An 18,758-nucleotide genomic window follows, 5' to 3' on the forward strand; every position below is an offset into this window, starting at 1 on the left:
CTCAAAAAGTCACAATGACAGAATGAGGCTTGACTGCAGGTTTTTTTTAAAGTAAGGGCTTAGATATCTGCAGCAGGCACATAATCTCACGCACACACACACGTGTTTCGTGAAGATGGACTATTTAAAGTAGTCAATCTTCAATAAGCATGCGAGCCAACGAGTGCGATATTACATGTAGGCTGACTGCCGAGAGGTATTAAATATGCTAACATACCGGCTCGGGCTGAGACGATAGCATATTAATGCACTTGAACAGGACAGTAAGGCAAATAGTTAACTTACCGGAGTTGGCGCTTGCGAGGGTTAGGTTGATAGCTAACTAGGCCGTGGTGCACCGAACGTGAAGTGGGCCTGCTCTTCTCTAGGCAGCTTGGCAACAGTGAGGCGAATAGTTAACTTGCTAAAGTTGACGCTTGGCGAGAGTTACAAACTAGGCTGAGGTGCACCGCACGTGAAGTTGGCCTGCTGTTCTCTGGGCAGCTCGGTCCTGCAGTCCACCAAGATGCAACACACGAAAGTGAGAGAACGTGGGCACACGCATACGCGACATGACCCCGCCGGCCCCACCCACATTCATGATTGTCATTGGCTGACAAACAGCCAATGACATTCTCCATTACCTGTTGCTATGCTAGCCTGCTTAATAGTGTATAATTCTGGTGCGCTGTTTGTGCACAGATAATACTGGCAGGGCCTTATCTTTAGCACCCCTCCAGCCTCCTGGATTGAGAATGGTTACATAGAGTGTGTGGAGCTATGAGTAGGGAAATCTCTGTAAAAAGGGATGCGCCCCTCTGTGTAAGGGTTGCATGCCCAGCCAGACTTAAGACTCAACATTGCAGAGCAGCAGATTCATTATTTTTTAAATAAATAATGAATATGCTGGGCTGTAACATTGATTTGCCCCCACACCACTGCAGAGAACCTTAATGTTATCTGCACACGCCTGGAGGCCCAGGGTGGGGGGGGGGGGGCGGCATCCCCCGCCCTATGTAAGCGGCCGGCACTGGGAAAGAGGTCTGCAGATTTTCCTAAAGCACAGCTACAGGTCATGATTAATTTAAGATCTTACAGACATCAACCTAGTGGTTTGCTCAAATCACTCTGAGTGGGATGGGTAAGTAAGTTGTGACCTTGCAATGCCTACAGACCCAAGCTATACCACACTGATAACACCCAATCAGGACGAAACAATTCTGAGATTGCAAATGGTCTCCTGCAGTGGGGATTTGCTCTTGAACCTTGGGCTGGACTGCCCCTTTTGTGGTAGGTCTAAGCCTGATTTGCATGTGCTTTTTTCTCTTCTGTAATTGCACTGCAGGCTGAAAAACAATGATCTGGAGAGTTTTGGATTAATTCAAAAGCTTTTCAACATCAACCATCTGTTTTGCTAAAGTAACCTTGAGTGGAAAGGGTATAGCTATAGGGGGGGGGGGCATTAGCTGCCATTCCTTGAGACCCAAGCTATCCCTTGCAAATAACACCCAATGAGGCCATAACGTGTCTGGCATCTGTTATTAATTGGATGACTCTGGTACGTCCACCACATTTCTATGTAGGTTTCTCTCTGGCCTCTTGCAGTCCTGGGTACTCTCTCCGGAGTAGCCAATCACATTATGCCTCTTCGAGAAATTCCCCAATACTAAATACTCATTGATTTACGGTCTCTCAACATCATATGTTTTCCTTTATTTTTTCCTGTCAGAAATGGCTTTTTAATCCTTGGAAAAACGTTGAACAGGATTAACTTTGCCTCCTTGTGTAATGCAGATCCCTACATTATCTGTGTCCTCGCAAAGATGTTGCTCCATAGCTTAGAAGTCTTGCTGCAATAGCATGTCCATCCTAGGCAATAGCATGTGCATCCTAGGCTATAGCATGTCCATCCTAGGCTATAGCATGTCCATCCTAGGCTATAGCATGTCCATACTAGGCTAGTCTCTTGATCATCTCTGGTGTCCACTAGAGCGGATAACACATCTTCTTTTACATCAGTTGGGATTGTATGTTTATGCTCAACCTCCATAGGTCCATCAGTAGATTATTCCATTTCCTGTCTGTGAGATTGTCACTCAAGTCATTTTTCCAGTTTGTCAAACATTTATCGAAATGACTCATGTCATGTCTGGCTATTTGTTTAATTGAAAAATCTGGCAAATCCTCAGATCCTTCTTCCTACCCTAAGGTAGGCTCTCTACCTCCTTCAAAGGCATGGTAGCCACCGGATAAGTAGTCCTCTTCAGTTTGATGTGAGCCCAGAGCGCTGAACGCTAAACCTCAAAGTTCTTCATCAGCTCACTAAAGACCACCATTTCCCCCCTGTCTGTGACATGGTCACAGGAGACTTGCCCTTAAAGGACAACAAGGTGTTGACCTGCTACCCAATGCGGAGGAGCAAGTGGGCCGGTCCAGAAAACCCTATGTGCTCCCTCTAGTGCAGCAGCAGCTGAGAGAGCACTTCTGGGTAGGCCCATGTTGTGGGTGTGGGGGAAACCCGATTTCCCTTTTTTGTCCCTACCACAGGCAGTGCAGACGCAATGGTCCTTGCAAGGTCAGGCTTGTTTTGCGTGCATGGCCTTGCACAGCACTTTTGGCATGCTGACTGGGGTGCTGCAGTGCATTTTTGCAGTGAATGTCGGTGACACATCCCTGCTCTAATGACATATGAGAAGAAATAAATCCTGGAATTCTTACCGCAGGAACCAGGATTCAGGGAGAGGTGTTGATTGGCACCTACCCCTGATTCCTGACAGTCTGCTGGGCAGGCCATCATGTGGAGTTTAATGGAGTTCCTGAAGTGTTGGGCTGGGGCAGGTAAGTGAATAAAATATAAATAAAGGACAATGATGTGTATTTATGTGAATGTGTTCATGCACGCGTGAATGTCTGTTTGTTTATTTATTTGTATTGCACACCAAACCTGTGGGAATCTGGGAGCATAGAGATACATACAATATGAATACAAAATAGTGCAGAAATACATATATTACAGATCCGCATAGCGGGAAATACAATCCCAAAAGGTGCAGTAGTGCGTGTGCGTATGATTGTGAATGTGGAGCCTGGCTATTATGGTGGGGAAGAAGGGAGGAGGTAGGGAATAGTCAGAGAGGAGTCTGCTGATAGTTTTGTACACTTTGCCACGAAAAGTGTTATGGGCACAATACAAGCTTATAATGTCACAGTCAGCATGAAAATGTTTTCTGAAAGTGGCAATACAATATTATTGGGAACACTGAACTTGTATTATACGATGACAGTACTGACTTTACATAGTTGCATTTCCGACATTATTGGGCAAAGTAAACATGGGCATATTCTACCAATAGCAGCACTGGCCTTATTGTACAAAGCCAACAAGAACGTATACTTAATGTGGCAGTACTGGCCTTATTTGGCAAAACCAGCATGCATTACTCAAGAAAGCCCACAAAAGTGTAGTCTTTCTGGGGGGATTCTACTGAGAATATTGGGAAAGCCAACACTAGTATATTCCTACAGTTTTCTTAGATTGCCAATTTTTGCGGCAACGTTAAACCATGGAACCTGTGGGGGACACCCCCGAAACCCCCATAATTTTTTTACCAGAGCGGGGGCACCCCTGCAACCCCTGGTCCCAATAACTCCATAAATTATCCCCACTAATAATATCACCCATGGCCTTACCCCACAACCATATATATGGTGATATTATTGGTGGGGATAATATTACCTGATACCGTCAACATGAGTGTGTACTTACAGTGGCAGTACTGGCATTATTGTGCAAAATAAACAGGAGGTTACACTTATAATATCAGTACTGGCATTATTTGGCAGAGACACCATGAATGCTTTCTTACAATGACAATGCTGGCAGGTATTGGCATAGGCATCTTATGTGTGTTCTTTCAGTGGCTATGCTGGTATGTATTGGCACAGCCAGAGTGACCATGTCTTCTTACATTAGCAATACTGGCAATATTTGGGACAGCCAGCCTGATTTAGATCTTCCAGTGCCCAGGCCGGCACACATTGTGGGCATAGGGATACTGAAAATGCATTGGATAATTCTCCTGTGCACTGTTGGTGATCTGACATCTACAAAATATTTTCATGTGTTACCCCACAGGACCAATTGTAAATTGTGTGACTTTTGGGAAAATGCACCTGTGTACTGTTGGCGACTTGACATCTACTAGAAGTACTGGAATGTTCACAATTTCAACACATAATGTATTCCATGTTCTTCAGCAATAACCCCAACACTCCTTGTTTGATTTGTGCCTTCTCACTATACTCAATCGCTTGCACTAATTATTGATGAGTATTTATATCCCTCCAGTGACAAAATTCATCCTCTGCCACTCGACGTGGGGTATCACGGTAAGTCCTTTTTATGCATTCTTCAAAATTGAAGGTTTCACTGGCATCTTTCAGTTTTTCATTATTCCAGATGTGTTTCATGCATGAATTCTCAATCTTCATACCACATATCTGTGACAGTGTTAAACCGTAGTCATATAATACCGCCTTGTTATGAATATTGGCCTAAGCCCATTCGCGTTGCACGGAAAACCGCATCTGAAATGTTTCGATATCTGATCAACTTCACCGCCATTTTAAGAATCATCCACCATTTTCATTTCAACTCTTGCTTTGTTTTCTAAAATGGTGGACTGTGTTTTCAACTTGCAGCTGAGCCGAACGACCTTTGAGTCTTGTCAATGTTTACTTCAAAAAAGGTAGCAGGTGCTCCTTTCCAGAAAGAACATGGCATGATAACATATTCTGAGATGAGAGTGCAGCAAACGCATTTTGCTCACTGTTCTTTTCACTGATGGGAAATATCCATTTGCATATCAGTCTTTGTCCCACCCACATGGGCAGTCCAGCACCGAAATGCTATGGCAATTCCTCTCTGAACAAAAGTACCAACAGCAACCCCATACACGTGTTTGAGCCTTGTTGGGCCTCATCAGTGAGGTGAAGTTGTGCCTCTCTGAGTACAGTCAGAAGGGAGTCCACGTCTGGTTGCCACCAGGTAACTCAGGGTGACCAACCCCAAGTTCCTTGCAAATGTTTTCAAAAAAGGTAGCAGACGCTCCTCTCCTTGCGACTCGAATGAACTGCAATCCAAGTGTTGTCTGCGCTCACAAGCCTCATCCTCATAAAAACAACAAGACAATGTAGAACAAACTCAAACCGTGTGCTTTTGCTGAACTGCATTGTAGTGATTCTTGAAACAAGGCTTACTGTGGATCAGAGAACCAACAGCACCATTGTAACTTCATGGACATGCAAACTTGTTCAATCCGTTGTACAATATTGTAATATTTGACCTGTGAACTGAGCACGAACCCTAGCATGTAAATTATTAGTTTGAGAGGGGCTGGACAATGATTAGAAAGTGTATAAAAATGTCTGTGTTAAGATGTCCAGCACTCTCACCCCTCACTGTGTCTGCTGGTACACACTGAGAGTTGTTGGGAGCCAGATAGCTATCTGTTTGCTTTGTTTATGTACAGAAATGAAAGATACTTGTATCTTTTCAACCCGTGATTGCAGTATTTCATTTTGTGGTACTAAGCCTCGATATTTCTTTGGTCTTTCAACAGGGGTCTGACCCTGACAAGGAGACTTGGGACCGCTACCGACCTGGGATAAGGGGCCTACCTGGGCGTAAGTCAGAGGCACCCCTTTCCCAGCATCAGGGAGGGTGAGTTGGGGAAGGGGCTCCGTCCTTAAACGCGCCTTGCCTGCTAATGGCAGTGCCACCCACTGTCTCATGATGCCTCACAGAACTGCTTCTGGCCAGAGTTCTTGTTAGTCTTTTTTACGACAACTAACAAAGTGTACATGGGAGCGACCCAGAAAATCCAGGCCAGAACCAGGTGAATGGAATGAAGAACCGAAAATGAATGGACTGGAAATGTAGATGCCAAACAACGATAAATGGAATTGACAGCAAAGGTCACCAGCATTTAAAGAAAGCCACACGGAAAACGAGCAGCCTGAGCACCTCGCTGCTGTCCTGAAAATGGAGATTGAAAAGGGCTGCGGCTAAGAGTGGTTTTTAAAGCTTTGCACCTGTTTAATCCCACAACTGGGAAATGAATAGCCACAGATAGTCCCACAGAGGGAGATGGGCCTAGATTCGATGGTTGGCGGAGATAGAACCATGAAGAAAACAGTATAAAAAGAGAGTGAATGAGAAACTGGGTGTGGTTTAGGGGTGAGATCAGGAGGCATGAAGGCAGACTGAGAGAACAGTCAGAGAACAGACAGTGAAGCAGAGTTTTGAAGAGTTGGTGTAGAGTGCAAGGGAGGTATTGATTGTGAAAGAATGAGTTGAGTGTAGTGCCATGACGGGGTGTAAAAGGTGAGTGAGAAAGAGAGAAGCTGATATATAGTGGGAGGGGGCAGTGAAGGGGGAATGAGAGAGAGTGAGAGTGATAAAGGGAGTTTATAGGAGAGAGTGTTTGGCATGAGGGTGTGGAGACAGTGCAAGGCAGTTGTTGGAGTAGTGATGATGGTGAAGGGAGGTAGGAGAGGAGGAGGGATGTAGGTGGAGAGAGGTTGATATAGTAATATTAGGCACTGAGGCATATATATGGGATTGTGCGTAGAAGAGAGGTGAGGGGTGTTGCTAGTGGAGAGAAAAGGAGCAATGTAAGGAGAGGTGATCAAAGGGGTGAGGAAAGAGGTGAGAAGCGGGTGCACAGAAAGGTGAGGAGAGAGGATGCAGAGAGGATAAGAGGGAGGGTGCAGACATCAGAGACAAAAGGGGAGAGCGGATGGAAGAACACAGGGTGTCAGAGAAGGCAGAAGAGGGGCGACTGAGCGTAGAGTAGATGGTGTGGCAGAAGGAGTAGTGAAATCAGGGAAAGTAGAGAGAGGGAGTGCATAAGTGAGGGAACTGACCAGGGTATCTTTTACTGGCACATGAAAAATCATCATTTCATATTGAGAAAACCTTGGGCGTGTTATGCCAGGGATCCCTTAGAAGGCCCTGGAGGGAGTCGGATAGATGGGGTTTTTGCCTGTAGACCCTCGCCTGTAGATAGCTTTTAGATAGTCGGGGTTATGCATCTCTAATTGTGAAACCAGTGGTTAGGGAAGCCTGAGCTAGGGAGGTGGGAGCCCATGAAGGTAGAGACCTTACAGAGAACTTGACCATTTGCAAAGTAAAAACCTTTCAACCATCTTTCAGAGATATTGAGGACATCTGTGAAAGTATATTAATTCCCTATCCTTGACAATCCAAACCTGAAAGAGGATGCTCCAGAATTGAATTAACAGTGAACGTTGGTAAATCAACATAATCTGGTTTATGCTAAATAAAAGCCTGAAAGAAAGATTATTTTTCAAACAATGCACCTATTCCAGCCGTAAAAATGTATGAATATTTAGGTATTCGTATTGTACTAACTCTTAATGGTGAAAAAAGCATATGAATAAACAAGCATCCAAGTTGAGACAGGCAATAGGAGTGATGGTTGCATGTGTCAGTAATGACTAGACCCAACTTGTTTAACTCATGCTAAGAATATATGATGTAAAGACTAAGGCTACTGTGCTATATGGCGGAGGTGGTTTTGGTTACAGAAGTACGAAGGATTTCCAATGCACCAAAAATGTATAAAGATCAGACAGCTGCATTAAACCGGAACATTCTCTCACATGCTGTATCCAGGAACAGGCATTTAAGAAGATTCCTTGGGTGAACATGATAGAAAAAGAGAACTGTCTAAACTAGCAACTGCAACTGCTGAAAATGTAATGTTGACCCCTGGGGAAAAGTACTCTAAAGGGCTGGAAACACGTGTTACATTGATATTTACTTGATCGATCTAATCATAATTGGCTGGGACCCAGTAATAGACAATAGAGTGTTTGTCTATGGTGGATGGCATAGCACCCTACTTAAATTACTCCTCATATCTTACACATAGTATCTTTATAACACGTGCCCATTTTAATATACTAAGACTCAATGCCATCAGTGGCACTTGGTATGACCCAAGCCCAGAAGGGAGGGTTCTCCCAGCATGCCCTACTTTACTAGAGACCATGCTACAATGTATGTTGTTCTGCACTAAATAAACATCTCTGAAAAGGCTGTACCTAGTCCCTATTCTGAGAACAGTCTCACCCTGCCCACATATATCTCACGCGGGGGAATGCATTGCTTGTGGCTGGGCCACTTTCTAGGTTTCATTAGGGTGTGGTTAGAATTAGGAGGAACATTGTGACATAATTAGGAATACGAAAAGGCTGGTCATTTTGGCTAATATACGTTAGACGGGATGCAATTGGAATTAAGTACAAATTGTGATGTAAACTGAAATATGGTAATTTTCATTATTGTATATTTATTCTTAAAAATTCTATTAATGTATTATTGATCTTCTCCAAGATTCATGGTTTAATAGTATTTTAGATTTTATTCGCTCATATTTTGTATCTGTGTATTGTGTATTTTTCTTAGATGTTTTCTTGTACACGAGTCCCATATTGCTCGTTTATGGGTCTCATTCCTGAAATAAGGTGACTGCTTGATGAACCTTTGACCTGCTGATTATACACAGATTTCTGCAGCACGCCCTCCAGGGAGAAGCTTTCGTGGTGGTGGGGAGCGCAGGTAAGTCCCATTCAGTTTCTATGTGCTTTTGCATAACTCTTACCCTTAAGCTGTGGGGTCAGCTACATACCAGGCAAACTGTGGAACAACAGCGCCATAAAATGAAACATCTAAGGTGCATCGCAAAAACGGCTGTATTTTCTATTTTTAGCAAACAGTCTACTTTAATATTTGGCTCCCCGCTGGTCAGGAGGACAGGTAAGTTATGTTATAATGGCCCAAAATCTGCTGTAAAATCTGCCACTTTAGATCAACACCAGGGAATGAAAACAGGCAGAAGCCAGCACTGGGCATGGTGGAGTTTTAGGTTTTCGTTAAACACTCGCTTTCCTGGAAAGGGGATGGGGTGATGTGCTGAAGCATATTTCACAATCCTAGAATTCCAGAGCAGGGCAGATATTATTTGGCTTATAGTAAAAACCCTTGATTTTTTGGGAAAGAGAACAGAGTGTGAAACCTTGGGTGTCAGCAGGTGATGGTAGCTTCAGAGACTCACTCAAGGTTAGTCACAGACAGCAGATCTTGCAAGAACCAGGCATCCCTCTTGCCCGAATCATGGATCTAGGGAAGTAACATGAACTAGTGGACGTCACGGCAGCCAAGATGGACTCAGCTTTAAAATCGATCAAACTGGAAGACGAATGTGCCATTAGCAGACAACAACCTCAGAGGTCGTACATGAAACCAGTATGGAGCAAGCGAGATACCCATGGAAACAACTTCGCCCCAATGCACTCAGTGTGGCTCCGACCTTCCCCATGTGAGAGATTGCCCCGCTAAAGGTCATGTCTGCAGCAGATGTGGCATTGTGAACCACTTTGTAAGGTGCACCAACGACAGCAGCCCACTCCCGAGGACAGGCCACACCAAGACAACTGTTCCAGAAAACACCACAGAAGGTGGCTCAAATTGAACAGCCTAGTAGCATGTGTAGAGGAAGAGCCAAAAGCCCCTACCAAAAGCTCCGCCCCCATGTTGCCTATATGCTGGGAACCGGAAATTGCGACACATGTAGTACCAGTGAGGATGACTGTACCGCAAAGAATTCTGGAAACAAGGTATCCACTGAGAAAACCCTATATGAATTCACGAAGATATGATGGTCTTCTGGATAGAGTTCTGGAAGAAGTGTGAAAATGAGCGAGAAAGAAGACTGGTGACGTCATGCGGAGCAGAGCTGTCGCACCCTGAAAAGATATACAAGACAAAATAACATAGACATTCTATAAGATATGAAGAAGAGGTGTCAAACATGAGCCACATTTCGGGCTTGAAATGAAGATGCTCATGCAAAGAAACGCTGACGAAAATGCAAAAGTAATTTTATAATTGTAAAGATGCAGTAACGCAAGTAGGCAAAGTAATCTTGATGCTGGCTACATAGTGAATAGATTGCAGCGATTTGCCAATGTATATACATAGGAATGTATAGAACCTGGATGTTGCACGATGCACTTTAGCAAAGCTTGAACCCCGTGAATGGAAAGGGTTTCAGTGTGGCACAGTTGGAAAATAGCTTATGGCGAAGGAGAATCTACGAAAGGCTGGCAGGCCCAGCACCAAGAGTTGAGGCCAGTGTGAGCCTGGTTGTCTGTCAAGTAGCTACATGAACGTGAGAATGAAACAACCTTCTGTTTGAGGTGGAATGAAAAAACACTGAAGGCGTCAATAGTTCATCATTTAATAGTATTATACGCAGCACAGAGCTAAAAAACGTGGTCTCCAGTCAAATGGTTAGATGAAAATAGATTATTGGGTCAAACTACACCAAAACAAGAAGGTAAAACCATGCCCCACTCCCTTTTATTCTCAGGCACAGAGAGCTTCTGCAAGGCCAAGTTCAAAGCCTTAATTGAATGGCTGACCGCAAGAGTGATGATAGATGTCATGCTAATTAGGTGGGAAGCTATGGTCAAGACCAGCCCACATGCACCTGGGGAACCAGCCTGCGTGCTGCTAGCATGTGGAATATTCCAGAAGGGTACAAGCGTGCCAACCAATTATAGAGGGCCATGTAACAGAGAGCCCTATAGTTTGTGTAACCAATGGATCGTGTATTTTGTGATGATGAAGATGACTTGCACTAGAGAAGGGCTTAGTTGTCCACCTGATGTTAGAGAGCCAATCACAACCCCCCGTCAGTATGGAACCTATACCTAGATGTTCCCTGCAAGCCTATCACATCCCCATGTAGGTTTTTGTAGTTTGTCACATAATGTGACATCACTGATGATGAGTTTTGACTATAAAAGTTGTGTTTTTTTAAGAAATTCACAGAGATCGTGCTTTGCGATGTCCGTTGTAACTCCCTATTTTAGATAATTGCAAATAAAACAGTACTAAGTTTTGCCGACTTCCTGAGTCAGTTTGATTATTGATGTATGAGTAAGTTCTGCATCCCCAGCCATCTCTAAGTATTGCTGCCTCGTCTTAAAGGACCCAGGTCCATGGGTTCACGTTGATGATCAGCCAGAGGAGGATGAGAATGAGGAGGATGTCTTCTTCTTCTCAAGCGCACGAAAGTTGGAGAAGTCTAAGGAGTGTCAGCCCAAATGCATGTCTGGAGCGTAGTTTAGGAGCAACACGCTCGCCTTTGAAGCAAGACGACACAGAGCCACACAGATTCGATCCCCGGGATCACGCTTAGCAACCTCTGGGTATTAAACACGTTATAAAAATAACCAATTACAATAAAAGCAATTGTTCAGATATATGGCTCGACCATCCCAGTACTCATTGACAAAGGTGCATCTGTGAGTGTCATGGTGGATAACCACAACCGTTGGCTGCATGTAGCGCTGTATTTGAGGGGCACACGTTTCCAAATATTCACATTTGGAGGGAAAACTCCCTTGTCCCTTGTGGTTGTCTTCATTACTCCGTTCCAGCATGAGAGAGAGACAGTTAAGACCTGATTTCTCCCCAAAAAAGTCAGCAACATAACCTTGCTAGGCTGCGCAGTGACAGAAGCGCTCCAAATAGTGAGATTTGCTTTTGCGTGTTCCTGGAAGACATACAGGCCCTGATTTACAGAATTATTTGCGTGTAAAACAGGGATTTGAGTGCCCTTCTGCTCACAAATCCCTGTTTGACGAATGGCGATTTGTGGGCAGAATGGCAGGCAAATCCCTGTTTTACACGCAAATAATTCCATGAATCGGGACCACAGTCTTTACTGGATCTATTCAAGTAACTATTTACTGGGATCAGCAAACTAAATTGGTACCTCATTCGCCTCCACATTGACACCTCTCTCCAGCCAGTTGCATTGAAACACAGGCGTGTCCCTTACCACCTGGGATAGACAGTGGAACAGGAATTGGACAATCTGGTAAAAATGGACATCATTGAGGAAGCTGAAGGGCTCACAACACGGGTTTGCCCCACTCTCATTGCAAGAAACCCAAATAACCGGACTCCGTCTGCATCTACATGGATATGCGCCTGCCAAATCGGGCCATCAAAAGTGAGGCATATCACTCTTACTTTAGAAGACATTGTGGTGGGCCTGCTGGGTGCTGTTTACTTTTCTAAACTCTACCTGAGGGCTGGCTATCACTAGTTGATACTTGACCTGGCATCCTACACAGGGGTTTGTACAGATGTAAATGCTTGAACTTCTGGATTTTGTCTGCCAAAGAAGTTTTCAAAAACACAGAGGAGCTCTGGCTGGCATCAGTGGCGCTATCAGTTTTAGTGATGACATTCTAGTGTTTGCCAAGTCTGAAACTGAGCACCTGGACATGCTGGAGAAAGTCCTTAAGCAAATACACCACCTGGTGTTAAAATAGATTTCTAAACTCTGAATGGTGAGCAGAGGTTTAGGAGGCCATCCTAGTTTAGTGGAACAGAGGAACCTTCTGGACAAGCTGGGCCAAACTAGGTAGCTTGGCAGGCAGTCAAGACTAAGTCTCAGGAGGGGTAACAATGATCAGAAGCCCACAATGAGCACACAAAGTAACGATTCACAGATTACTCTTAGACAGGTGTATATCAAAAATATCTATACATTTATTGTCGGCCGGACCAATTGACACAAGTAAACTTCAGTTATATAAAAAAGTTACCACACAATTACTATACTAAATAATATATATAAAGTACGTTTTCTAATGCGACAAAGGAGTAAAACACAGCCACACCATGTAAAGAGAAGGGTGACTTAATACACTAGCAGCATAAGACTATTATTCGTTGTCGTTCCCTAACTTTCGTAGTCCAGCCCTAAGAAGTGGGGAGCCTTGTGCCCAACAGTAAAGTTGTGCATAAAAACACACGATTGCGCAGATAGAACGAAAAGCGGGTCTTTTTGAGGAAGCTTTAGGGAGTCAGGAAGGGGCTTGAGGTGATGAATAATTGGTTCCCATTGTTCGACTGGGGTCTGCCCTTGGCGGCGCAGCAATTTTCAAAAGGTGGGAATAGCTAGGGAGCGCAGGCTAAACCAGCCAAAAGCGAGTATCTTTTCCTTTTCAGTGATATTCGTGGATATAAAACAGATTGGTTGTGCCAGGGGGCCACCGGTAAGTGATGCAAGTACTCACCGACCCTCAGCACATTCTGGACCAAACTTTACCAGTTTAGTCGTGGTTGCTGGTAGGCTCGAGTCCTGCAGTTTTGTGAAGCCCCTGGGGTACGACATTCATCCGTGAGGCACAGTTGTCTTTTCTCAGCTTCCAAAGGAGATACAAAGAAGGTTCTGGTGCAGCAGGCTTCAGGGCTCAGGAAAGCGGGTCAGCAAGGCACCTACAGCGATCGTCACCAACAGGTAGTGACGCAGGACTAACATATGTGTGCAGTGTTACGGATGCTCCTAATTCGCGACCCAGTGGAGGTAGACCTATGAAATTTGGCGGGAGAGGCAGCAGGACGACAAGCAAGCGATGTCCCAAGTCTCCGTTTTTAATTTTAGACAGCAGCGATTCTGCAGGATACCGTGAGGTAAAGCTGGACACTTCACTTGTTGGCCCAGGAACACTTCCAAAATGGCTCCTTTGGTGGGTAAGCAGGGGGCACCAGGAGTAGTTGTTCCCACTACTCCAAAAGGGCAAAGTGCCTCTGCAGGCCTTCTTGGTCAATGAAGAAAACAGGGCTGCGACGGGACTGCAGAGGGATCAGGGTGCCAAACCTTCCAGTGCATCTCTGGCAGTTTCACGAGTCAGTTTCTTCATTGTAGGATACTTGGCTCCTTCTGTAGTTTGGAGAGAATGCATGTGATTGACCTGGAACGGATGTAGAGCCCCTTCTCTTATGCAAGATTAGCTTTGCACCAAAATCAAGGATTTCCAATCGAAGATCTGCTCTCATGCAGGCATCCCAGTCGTGGACCAATCACAGTCCATGGTGGTGCCAGTCATTCAGGCACTCTGGAGGAAGGCATGGGACAACATGTCTGACAAAACATCCAAACAACACAACATCACCACCACTACCTCAACATCTGCACCACCTTGAAGAAATTTCCCTCCCAGATGTGTCCCCCGCCCTCATCCCTCCCCACCTTAACCAGAACCCCAAGGACCGTTGCACGTCACAAAGTGCGAGAATTGCTACATGCAAATATTTTCCATCTCTGATATATGCCTACCCCTGTCCCCCACCGCCTTGCATACATACATAAACAAATTGATTGTGTTCATGTGTGAGGCGCTGGGGGAGGCTCAGGGGGTAGGCATGTCATTTATTTACTGGGCATCTATGATACACCATTCCTGAACCCTGTGTCCACCAGCGCCTCACATACCTACATAATCACATTGAATATGTATGTGTGAGGCACTGAGCGGGTCCATGGGGGAGGCATGTTTTTTTTTCACTAGGCATCTATGATAGATGTCTAGTACAAAAATACCAAGCTTGCCCCCTGGACCTCCCAACAGCTGGTGGTTCTGGGTGCAGACATATCATTTTTTATTGGCATCTATGATAGATGCCTAGTAACAAATACCATGCCTGCCCCATAGCCCCCCAGCGCCTCGCATACACACATTGATTGTGTGCATTTGTGAGGCGCTGGAGGGCCCAGGGAGCAGGCATGTCATTATTTTACTGAGCATCTATGATAGATGTCTAGTACATAATAGCATACCTATCCCCTGGGCCACCCGTCGCCTCGCATACACACACAATCAGTTAATGTGATTTGTACTGCAAGGTACAAGGGGAGATGGTAACAAATGTATGCTTTGGTGGGAAAGTTGGGGGGGGTGCCAGCGTGTCTGGGAAAGGAGCCGCAGCTCATGTAGTTCTGAGGAGTAATCACGACCTCTAAAGTAGCTGCCTCGCTCACGTCCTTGGTATCAAGTGTACTGTAGAACTGTGAAATAATGAGTTGTATGTGTAACTCAATTGCCAATTAATGTTTATTGAATCCCATATGGAGCAGGCTATATGTGTATAGGGTCACACCATCCAGCCACCTGGATTTGTAACCTATTTAATGTACATCACTCATGACGCTGTGTACCCTTAAAAGCTATTGCATGTGCTATTTTCGGGGGAGCGCTCTGTGGCAGAAGAGTTTTTTGTTGACACATACTTGTATTTGTATGATATTAAACTTTGTTCTCCTTGCAAGAGGTGTGTTGGGCTTTTTTCGCTAGTAGGTTGTAGTTTTTTCTGGTGTGAGTGTGGACGTGTTACTCTACACAGGTCCGGGGGCAAGCATGTCATTATTTTACTGGGCATCAATGAAAGATGGATAATACAAAATACCATGTCTGACCCATGTGACCCCCAGTGCCTTGCATACTCGCATAATCAAATTGATTGTGTGTATGTGAGGCACTGGGGGGCCAAGGGGGCAGTAATGCTATGTTTTTACTGGTCATCTTTGACAAATGCCTAGTAAAAGATTACACGCCTGAACCCTGTAGCCCCCAGTGTCGCACATACACATATAATCACAATGATTGTGTGAATGTGAGGTGTTGGGCAGAGTGGGCAGGCCTGGCATTTTTGTATTGGGCTTCTATGATAGATTAATAGAAATAGTAGAAAATACTATGCCTGACTCTGTTGACCCCAGCACCTCGCATACACACATGATCACATTGATTGTGTGCGTGTGAGGTGTATGTGGACTCCGGGGGGAAGGGGTGTGGGGGTGCTCCAGGGGAAGTACTTGTTTTCTAGGCATCTTTGATAAATGCTTAGTAAAGAATACCATGACTGCCCCCTTAGCCCCCCAGCACCTCACATACATACACAATGACATTGATTGTGTGCATGTGTGAGGTGCTGGGGCTCATGGGGCAGGCTTGGAATTTGCTACTGGATATGCCAAGCAAAGAATGCCATACAAGTCACCTGAGATTTCCAGCGCTTTGCTTGTAATGTCATGCCTTACCCCTGAGTCCCCCAGCACCTTGCATGCATAGATAATTAATTATCTTTGCATCTGAGACACTGAGGGGACCTGTGGTAAGGGATGCCTTTTTTTAATCGGCATCTATGATGGATTCCCAGTAAAAAATGCCATGCCCGGACCCCCTAGAGACTTGCATGCACACAATTGATAATGTGTGTCAGTGGGGCACATTTTCTACTGGGAATGTATGCCCAGTAGAAAATGCCATGGCTTTTCCCTGGGGCTCCAACACTTCACACACATAATATGCTCCCTAGGCCTTCATAATGAATGTGATTATGTGCGAGTGCAAGGCACTGGCTCACCAGCGGGCAGGCAAGGCATTTTTACTGGGCTCATATTTAATCTCTTATAGGTATTTTGGTGCAGCTAGTATAGCCATTTCTTACTGTGGCATACCATTTTGTATTCTGTATCTTTAATAAGGCAAGAAAGACAAGTGTTATTATGTGGCTAGCCTAGCATTTTGGTGCAGCCAGTCTAGCCATTTCTTACTGTGGCATTACATATTGTATTGGACATCTTAGATGAAGAGAGCATGATAAGTGTTATTACATTGCAGGACTGGTATTTTGGTGCAGCTCGTTTATCCATTTCATACAGTTGCATGACATTTTGTATTGGGCATCTTTGATAAAGCAAGCATGATAAGTGTTATTACGTGGCTAGACTGAAATTTTAGTGCAGCTAGTCTAGCCATTTCTTACTGTGGCATGACATTTTGTATTGGGCATCATCTTTGCAACCATGAGACCTGTCATTATGTAGCTAAACCAGAATTTTAATGCAGACAGTCTAGACATATCTTATTGTTGTATGTCATTTTGTGTTGGGCATCTTTGATAAAGCAAGCATGGTAGGTGTTATCATGTAGATAGACTGGCATTTTTGTGCAGCCAGTTTGGACATGTTTTCATTCTGTGGCATGCATTCTTAATGGTAAAGCCAACTGGAGTATGTCCTTACGTGTGGATACTGCCATACACTGGCAGAACAAGGGTGGACAAGCTTTCTTATAGTATCATTACTGGCATTATGTACAAAGCAAACATGAGTATGTTGTTAAATGGTAATACTGGTATATATTAGTGCAGTGAGCATGGAAATGTACTGGTACAGCCAGCCTGAAAATGTTTTTATACTGGCACATAGGCCCTCATTACAAAGTTGGTGGTAACCCTGCCGGGTTGCCGCCAACCCCGTAACACTGATTCCGCCGCCTCATATCCCGGTGCCACCGGGATGTCACAACTGGCGGCGGAACGATAAATCCCAATTTGCATGGGAATGGGGACACTTCAGTGAGAGACATGCCGGTAGGGGCCCGATTACCAGAAGGTCAGGCTTGCCGGGGATCCGTGCCCCTAGCGACATTCTCTGAGTATGGCGGTCTGGAAAGGTTGCCAGTACGTTGCTACTGGCACCTTTGTTTCAGGACTGCCATACTCGTAATGGTGCACATATCCTGGGCAAAGACATCATGAATATTTTGTTGGAGAAATGCTCCTGTGCAGTGGTGGTGACTTCAATTGCAAAACGTTCGTCTTTTGACCTAACTTTTCATAAACGTGTGCTGTAAAATGCACCATTTTATCCCATTATTTTTACATTTTTCTCTGGGGGGGTTGTGGAATCCCCCTGAACCTCCCTTGAACAGTTCAGGTGCACTTGCTATGCTCGGTCGCTATGGCATATTTGGAGAAAATATCTACATCCCTCCACTAAAAAAAATCACCTGCCGCCCCTGGGTGGTGGCTAAACTAAGTTCTCAGTCAGGTAGCAAGTATTTCTTGGCCTGAGAGGATGAGGAAGAAGATGACGAAGTAGGCAGTAACAACTACACCTTTCGAGATTAACAAAGTGAATAGGGTGTATTTGAGGTGGAAGGTGAGCTTCCGGTGAGGAGGAATGCAAGCAGGCAAACTACTACACACCACAAATTGACACATAGCACTATGCAAGAAGCTTTTTTTAATCAGTCTAAAGAAATATAAAAACAAACACAGAGTGCCATGCTGTAGCTGCTGCCCAGAGTTTGACTGCATCTGTATCTTTGTCGAGCTGATCGACTAGCAAAATCCGGAACTGGGGGGGAACGAGAGAAGGAAAGGGTTAAATCAGACGAAAAGTATTGGTGTGTAGAAAGTAATTTTGGCTACCTTTCCCTATAAACAACCACGGAACATCTATATGAGATTAACTATGAGCCATCGTACTGCATTCGCGATGGTGTGCAGTAGAGGTCAACCATTAACATTTGCAAAGATTAGGTACACTGGGGAAGTCCAGAGTGTTGCTGGGGAGAGGTCATTAGAGTAAAGGGCTATGGGGAGAGGTCATTAGAGTAAAGGGCTTAAAGAGGAGAAGGAGACAGTGGCAGAGGGGAAGCAAAAGATAGGCACAGAAGGGGAAAAACTGGGTAACTATACGCAGGCCAGATGAATTGGGGCTACAGAGTTCTGAGCAGCAGTTCCCATGTTTACTGGATAAGGGCTTAGTTACATTCTCTTAGGTTTAATGTAGTCCTCAATAAGGTCCATTGTGACAGAGAATTCATACCTCTTGGCTTCTCATGTGATAGGTTATAATCAGTCTTCTTGACATAAAATGGAAGATCATGAGGAAGACCCAGTGATTGAGAGGTCTTAGGTCAAAACGAATACCTGGACATATACAGACATTGGAGGGAGTAAGCCACCTGCCCAGAAATCTTCACCTCTCTACTAATAGTGTCCATGGTTTATGGTGGGGCAAGTTGGAATTTGA

The sequence above is a fragment of the Ambystoma mexicanum genome, chromosome 5q (assembly GCF_040938575.1).
Source record: "Ambystoma mexicanum isolate Mex_15411 chromosome 5q, UKY_AmexF1_1, whole genome shotgun sequence".
In the NCBI taxonomy this organism is placed as follows: Eukaryota; Metazoa; Chordata; class Amphibia; order Caudata; family Ambystomatidae; genus Ambystoma; species Ambystoma mexicanum.